Source organism: Zea mays, chromosome 1, assembly GCF_902167145.1.
Source record: "Zea mays cultivar B73 chromosome 1, Zm-B73-REFERENCE-NAM-5.0, whole genome shotgun sequence".
In the NCBI taxonomy this organism is placed as follows: Eukaryota; Viridiplantae; Streptophyta; class Magnoliopsida; order Poales; family Poaceae; genus Zea; species Zea mays.
The window spans coordinates 269,814,351-269,821,476 of NC_050096.1; positions in this window are offsets into that span (position 1 = coordinate 269,814,351).

A 7,126-nucleotide genomic window follows, 5' to 3' on the forward strand; every position below is an offset into this window, starting at 1 on the left:
AATTGCAATTTCTAATGAGCACTCTATCTCTAATGTGTTTTTAGTAGAGTCACTAGGATATAATTTACTATCTGTTAGTCAATTGTGCAATATGGGATATAACTGTCTGTTTACAAATATAGATGTGTCTGTCTTTAGAAGAAGTGATGGTTCACTAGCTTTTAAGGGTGTATTAGACGGCAAACTTTATTTAGTTGATTTTGCAAAAGAAGAGGCCGGTCTAGATGCATGCTTAATGGCTAAGACTTGCATGGGCTGGCTGTGGCATCGCCGCTTAGCACATGTGGGGATGAAGAACCTTCACAAGCTTCTAAAGGGAGAACACGTGATAGGTCTAACCAATGTTCAATTCGAAAAAGATAGACCTTGTGCAGCTTGTCAAGCAGGGAAACAGGTGGGAGGAGCGCATCACAGCAAGAATGTGATGACCACTTCAAGACCCTTGGAGCTGCTGCATATGGACCTCTTCGGACCCGTCGCCTATCTAAGCATAGGGGGAAGTAAGTATGGTCTAGTTATTGTTGATGACTTTTCCCGCTTCACTTGGGTGTTCTTTTTGCAGGATAAGTCTGAAACCCAAGGGACCCTCAAGCGCTTCCTCAGGAAGGCTCAAAATGAGTTTGAGCTCAAAGTGAAGAAGATAAGGAGCGACAACGGGTCCGAATTCAAGAACCTTCAAGTGGAGGAGTTCCTTGAAGAAGAAGGGATCAAGCACGAGTTCTCCGCTCCCTACACACCACAGCAAAATGGTGTGGTAGAGAGGAAGAACAGGACGCTCATTGACATGGCGAGGACGATGCTAGGAGAATTCAAGACCCCCGAGTGCTTTTGGACGGAAGCCGTGAACACTGCTTGCCATGCCATCAACAGGGTCTACCTTCATCGCCTCCTCAAGAAGACGTCATATGAGCTTCTAACCGGTAACAAACCCAATGTATCTTACTTTCGTGTATTTGGGAGCAAGTGCTACATTCTAGTGAAGAAAGGTAGAAATTCTAAGTTTGCTCCCAAAGCTGTAGAAGGGTTTTTGTTAGGTTATGACTCAAATACAAAGGCGTATAGAGTCTTCAACAAATCATCGGGTTTGGTTGAAGTCTCTAGCGACGTTGTATTTGATGAGACTAATGGCTCTCCAAGAGAGCAAGTTGTTGATTGTGATGATGTAGATGAAGAAGATGTTCCGACGGCCGCTATACGGACCATGGCGATTGGAGAAGTACGGCCACAGGAACAAGATGAACGAGATCAACCTTCTTCCTCAACTATGGTGCATCCCCCAACCAAAGATGACGAACAGGTACCTCAAGTGGAGGCGCTTGATCAAGGGGGAGCACAAGATAATCAAGTGATGGAGGAAGAAGTGCAACCGGCACCTCCAACCCAAGTTCGAGCGATGATTCAAAGGGATCATCCCGTCGACCAAATTCTGGGTGACATTAGCAAGGGAGTAACTACTCGATCTCGATTAGTTAATTTTTGTGAGCATTACTCCTTTGTCTCTTCTATTGAGCCTTTCAGGGTAGAAGAGGCCTTGCTAGATCCAGACTGGGTGTTGGCCATGCAAGAGGAGTTAAACAACTTCAAGCGCAATGAAGTTTGGACACTGGTGCCTCGTCCGAAGCAAAATGTTGTGGGAACCAAGTGGGTGTTCCGCAACAAACAGGACGAGCACGGGGTGGTGACGAGGAACAAGGCTCGACTTGTGGCAAAAGGTTATGCCCAAGTCGCAGGTTTGGACTTTGAGGAGACCTTTGCTCCTGTGGCTAGGCTAGAGTCCATTCGTATTTTGCTAGCATATGCCGCTCACCATTCTTTCAGGTTGTACCAAATGGATGTGAAGAGCGCTTTCCTCAACGGGCCAATCAAGGAGGAGGTGTACGTGGAGCAACCCCCTGGCTTCGAGGATGAACGGTACCCCGACCACGTATGTAAGCTCTCTAAGGCGCTCTATGGACTTAAGCAAGCCCCAAGAGCATGGTATGAATGCCTTAGAGACTTTTTACTTGCTAATGCTTTCAAGGTTGGGAAGGCCGATCCAACTCTTTTTACAAAGACATGTGATGGTGATTTGTTTGTGTGCCAAATTTATGTCGATGACATAATATTTGGTTCTACTAACCAAAAGTCTTGTGAAGAGTTTAGCAGGGTGATGACGCAGAAATTCGAGATGTCGATGATGGGCGAGTTGAACTACTTCCTTGGGTTCCAAGTGAAGCAACTCAAGGACGGCACCTTCATCTCCCAAACGAAGTACACGCAAGATCTGCTAAAGCGGTTTGGGATGAAGGACGCCAAGCCCGCAAAGACTCCGATGGGGACCGACGGACACACCGACCTCAACAAAGGAGGTAATTCCGTTGATCAAAAAGCATACCGGTCAATGATAGGTTCTTTGCTTTACTTATGTGCTAGTAGACCGGATATTATGCTTAGCGTATGCATGTGTGCTAGATTTCAATCCGATCCTAAGGAATGTCACTTAGTGGCGGTGAAGCGAATTCTTAGATATTTAGTTGCTACGCCTTGCTTCGGACTCTGGTATCCAAAGGGGTCTACCTTTGACTTAGTTGGATACTCAGACTCCGACTATGCTGGATGTAAGGTCGATAGGAAGAGTACATCGGGGACGTGCCAATTCTTAGGAAGGTCCCTGGTGTCATGGAACTCTAAGAAACAAACCTCCGTTGCCCTATCCACCGCTGAGGCCGAGTATGTTGCCGCAGGACAGTGTTGCGCGCAACTACTTTGGATGAGGCAAACCCTCAGGGACTTTGGCTACAATCTGAGCAAAGTCCCACTCCTATGTGACAATGAGAGTGCTATCCGCATGGCGGAAAATCCTGTTGAACACAGCCGCACAAAGCACATAGACATCCGACATCACTTTTTGAGAGACCACCAGCAAAAGGGAGATATCGAAGTGTTTCATGTTAGCACCGAGAACCAGCTAGCCGATATCTTCACTAAGCCTCTAGATGAGAAGACCTTTTGCAGGTTGCGTAGTGAGCTAAATGTCTTAGATTCGCGGAACCTGGATTGAATTGTAGCATACATGTAGTTATGCTTTTGATCATGTTCCTTTTTTGCATTATGTTGCTTATTATGGTGCTCAAGTTGTACAAACACTCCCTGGACCTCACAAGTCCGTTGCAAAGTGATGCACATGTTTAGGGGGAGATGTGTTACAACTTGACCCTTTGAGACTAACCTTGTGCTTGAGTTTGATAATTTAGTCTCGAAGGAGGATTGAAAGGGAAAAGGTGGACTTGGACCATGAAAGACTTCCACTGCACTCCGATGAGAGGGTAACTAATTCCAAGTTCATCTCATGAAATCTTATTGCCATTTGCTCTTAATTGAAGACTTTGGTGAGGCAATGAGGTTAAAAGGCCAAGATTGATCCCGTTTTGGTGCTTGATGCCAAAGGGGGAGAAAATAAAGGCCAAAGCGATAAATGGATCAGCTACCACTTCACTTGAGAGATTTTGAAAATAGTAGAATAGAGTTTTTGTTGTGTCAAAAGCTTTTATTGTCTCTCTTGTCAAAAGTTGGCTTCTTGTGGGGAGAAGTATTGATTATGGGAAATAGGGGGAGTTTTTGAAATCTTTGATCAATCTCTTTTGGAATGACTCTCTTTATACTTCAACATGTGTGTTTGACTTAGAGATAGAGATTTGAGTTTGATTTGCAAAAACAAACCAAGTGGTGGCAAAGGATGATCCATATATGCCAAAATTGAATAAAACCAATTTGAGTTTTTATTTAAAGTGATTTTGCACTTGTTCTAGTTGCTTTATATTGTGTTGGCATAAATCACCAAAAAGGGGGAGATTGAAAGGGAAATGTGCCTTTGGGCCATTTCTAAGTATTTTGGTGATTGAGTGCAAACACAAGTGCTTAAATGTGAAAATATGCCCAAGGATGATCAAAGTGCAAATCACAAGTTAAGGTATGTTTCTAAGCCTTAGTACATTGGTTTTGTGTACTAATATATTTGTCTAAGTGTTAGAAACAGATAGAAGAAGAGAAGAGAAGACTTGGCTGTGTACAGCCAAGGGGCTGCTTCGGTCTGGGGCACCGGACTGTCCGGTGGTGCACCGGACAGTGTCCGGTGCGCCAGGCTGCCTCGGCCGAAGAGGCCGCTCTCGGGTTTTTCTCCGGCGACTTCGGCTAAAATTCACCGGACTGTCCGGTGTGCACCGGACTGTCCGGTGAGCCAACGGTCGGCCGGGCCAACGGTCGGCCGCGCGATCGGCGCGCGACACGTGGCCGAGCCAACGGTCGGAAGGAAGCACCGGACTGTCCGGTGTGCACCGGACTGTCCGGTGCGCCAGATCTGCAACGGTCGGCAACGGTCGGCTTCGCCATTTAAGGAAACAAATCGGGCACCGGACAGTGTCCGGTGTGCACCGGACTGTCCGGTGCGCCACGAGACAGAAGGCAAAGATGGCCTTCCAGATTTGTTCCCAACGGCTCCTAGCTGCCTTGGGGCTATAAAAGGGACCCCTTGTCGCATGGAGGAGAACACCAAGCATTCCTTGAGCACTCTTGATCACTCACACATCAATCTCGCGCACTTGTTCGACATTCTAGTGATTTGAGCTCCGTTCTAGTGTGCTAGTCTTTTGAGCTCAAGTCTGGGTCTTGTGTGTGCGTATTCGCTGTGATTTTTGTGTCGTGTGTGAGTTGCTAATCCCTCCCTTGCTCTGTGATTCTCTGTGAACATCTTTTGTAAGGGCGAGAGGCTCCAAGTTGTGGAGATTCCTCGCAAACGGGATTGAGAAAAGAAAAGCAAGAACACCGTGGTATTCAAGTTGATCATTGGATCACTTGAGAGGAGTTGAGTGCAACTCTCGTCCGTTGGGACGCCACAACGTGGAGTAGGCAAGTTTTGTACTTGGCCGAACCATGGGATAACCACTGTGTCATCTCTGTGATTGGATTCTTGTGGTTATTGTGTTTTGACTCCTCTCTAGCCACTTGGCATAAACTGTGCTAACACCTAATCAAGTTTTGTGGCTATAAGTTTAAGTTTTTACAGGATCACCTATTCACCCCCCCCCTCTAGGTGCTCTCAGTGATGAACTCACCAAGATCACCAAGCGGGAAACGATCGAGGGGGAGCTCGATCGTTTTCGTCTTCGCCAAGGGGAGGAGCCACAAGATATGTACAACCAGCTCAAAACTTTGGTGAACCAAGTGCGCAACCTCGGGAGCAAGAAATGGGATGACCACGAAGTGGTTAAGGTTATTTTGAGATCACTTATTTTCCTTAACCCTACTCAAGTTCAATTAATTCGTGGTAATCCTAGATACACACTAATGACTCCCGAGGAAGTAATCGGGAATTTTGTGAGCTTTGAATGTATGATCAAGGGCTCAAAGAAGATCAACGAGCTTGATGAACCCTCCACGTCCGAAGCACAACCTGTGGCATTCAAGGCGACGGAGGAGAAGGAGGAGTCTACATCGAGTAGACAACCAATTGACGCCTCCAAGCTCGACAATGAGGAGATGGCTTTAATCATCAAAAGCTTTCGCCAAATCCTCAAGCAACGGAGGGGGAAGGACTACAAACCCCGCTCCAAGAAAGTGTGCTACAAATGTGGTAAGCCCGGTCATTTTATTGCAAAATGTCCTATGTCTAGTGACAGTGACAGGGGCGACGACAATAAGGGAAAGAGGAGAGAAAAGAAGAAGTACTACGAGAAGAAGGGCGGCGATGCCCATGTTTGCCGGGAGTGGGACTCCGACGAGAGCTCCACCGAGTCCTCCTCCGACGAGGATGCCGCCAACGTCGCCGTCACCAAGGGACTCCTCTTCCCCAACGTCGGCCACAAGTGCCTCATGGCAAAGGACGGCAAAAGGAAGAAGGTTAAATCTAAATCCTCCACTAAATATGAATCCTCTAGTGATGATAATGCTAGTGATGAGGAGAATAATTTGCGTACCCTTTTTGCCGATCTTAACATGCAACAAAAAGAAAAATTAAATGAATTAATTAGTGCCATCCATGAGAAGGATGATCTCTTGGACTCCCAAGAGGACTTCCTAATCAAGGAAAATAAAAAGCATGTTAAGGTTAAAAATGCTTATGCTCAACAAGTTGAAAAATGTGAAAAATTGTCTAGTGAGCTAAGCGCTTGCCATGAGACTATAGACAACCTTAGAAATGAAAATGCTAGATTAATTGCTAAGGTTGATTCTCATGTTTGTGATGCTTCAATTCCCAATCTTAGAAATGATAATGATGATTTGCTTACTAAGATTAAGGAATTGAATGATTCTCTTGCTAGCCTTAGAGTAGAAAATGAAAATTTGATTGCTAAGACTAAGGATTTTGATGTTTCCAATGTTAATATTTCCAACCTTAGAAGTGAGAATGATATATTACATGCTAAGGTTGTTGAATTAAAATCTTGCAAACCCTCTACATCTAATGTTGAGCACGTTTCTATTTGTACTAGATGTAGAGATATTGATGTTAATGCTATTCATGATCACATGGCTTTAATTAAACAACAAAATGATCATATAGCAATATCAGATGCTAAAATTGCCGAGCATAACTTAGAAAATGAAAAGTTTAAATTTGCTAGAAGTATGCTCTATAATGGGAGACGCCCTGGCATTAAAGGATGGCATTGGCTTCTGAAAGCATCTAGGCCCCTGGTTGGTTTTAGTGATTAATGACAACGTAATATTATATGTGACTAACGTGTGTTTTGCAGAGACAAATGGTAAGTTAGGTCGCATGACAGGTAGAAGTACTACAAAGGTGAAAACAATCCCTGAGATAAGAACTCGAAGCGACGGCTAAAACGACGGAACAAAAGGTGAAGGTCTACGGAGTCCGAGTGTCAAGGAGATGTGGACACTCGCGATTTAGTTAGGTCTTTTATTCTCTTTTAGCCGTACTATAAAGAGGGGTTGTCAATGAGTAGTTTGACCAAGAGAGTTCTAGTGTAGTGTTGGTGCACAATCACACTCATATACAGTGCTAGGTGTCACTCTAGAACTCACACACAAGTTAGAGCGAAAACCGATTTGAAAATCAGCTGAAAAACAAGAGTTAGAGTTTCTGGCTTTGGAGCACCGGACTGTCCGGTGTGCACAGGACTGTCCG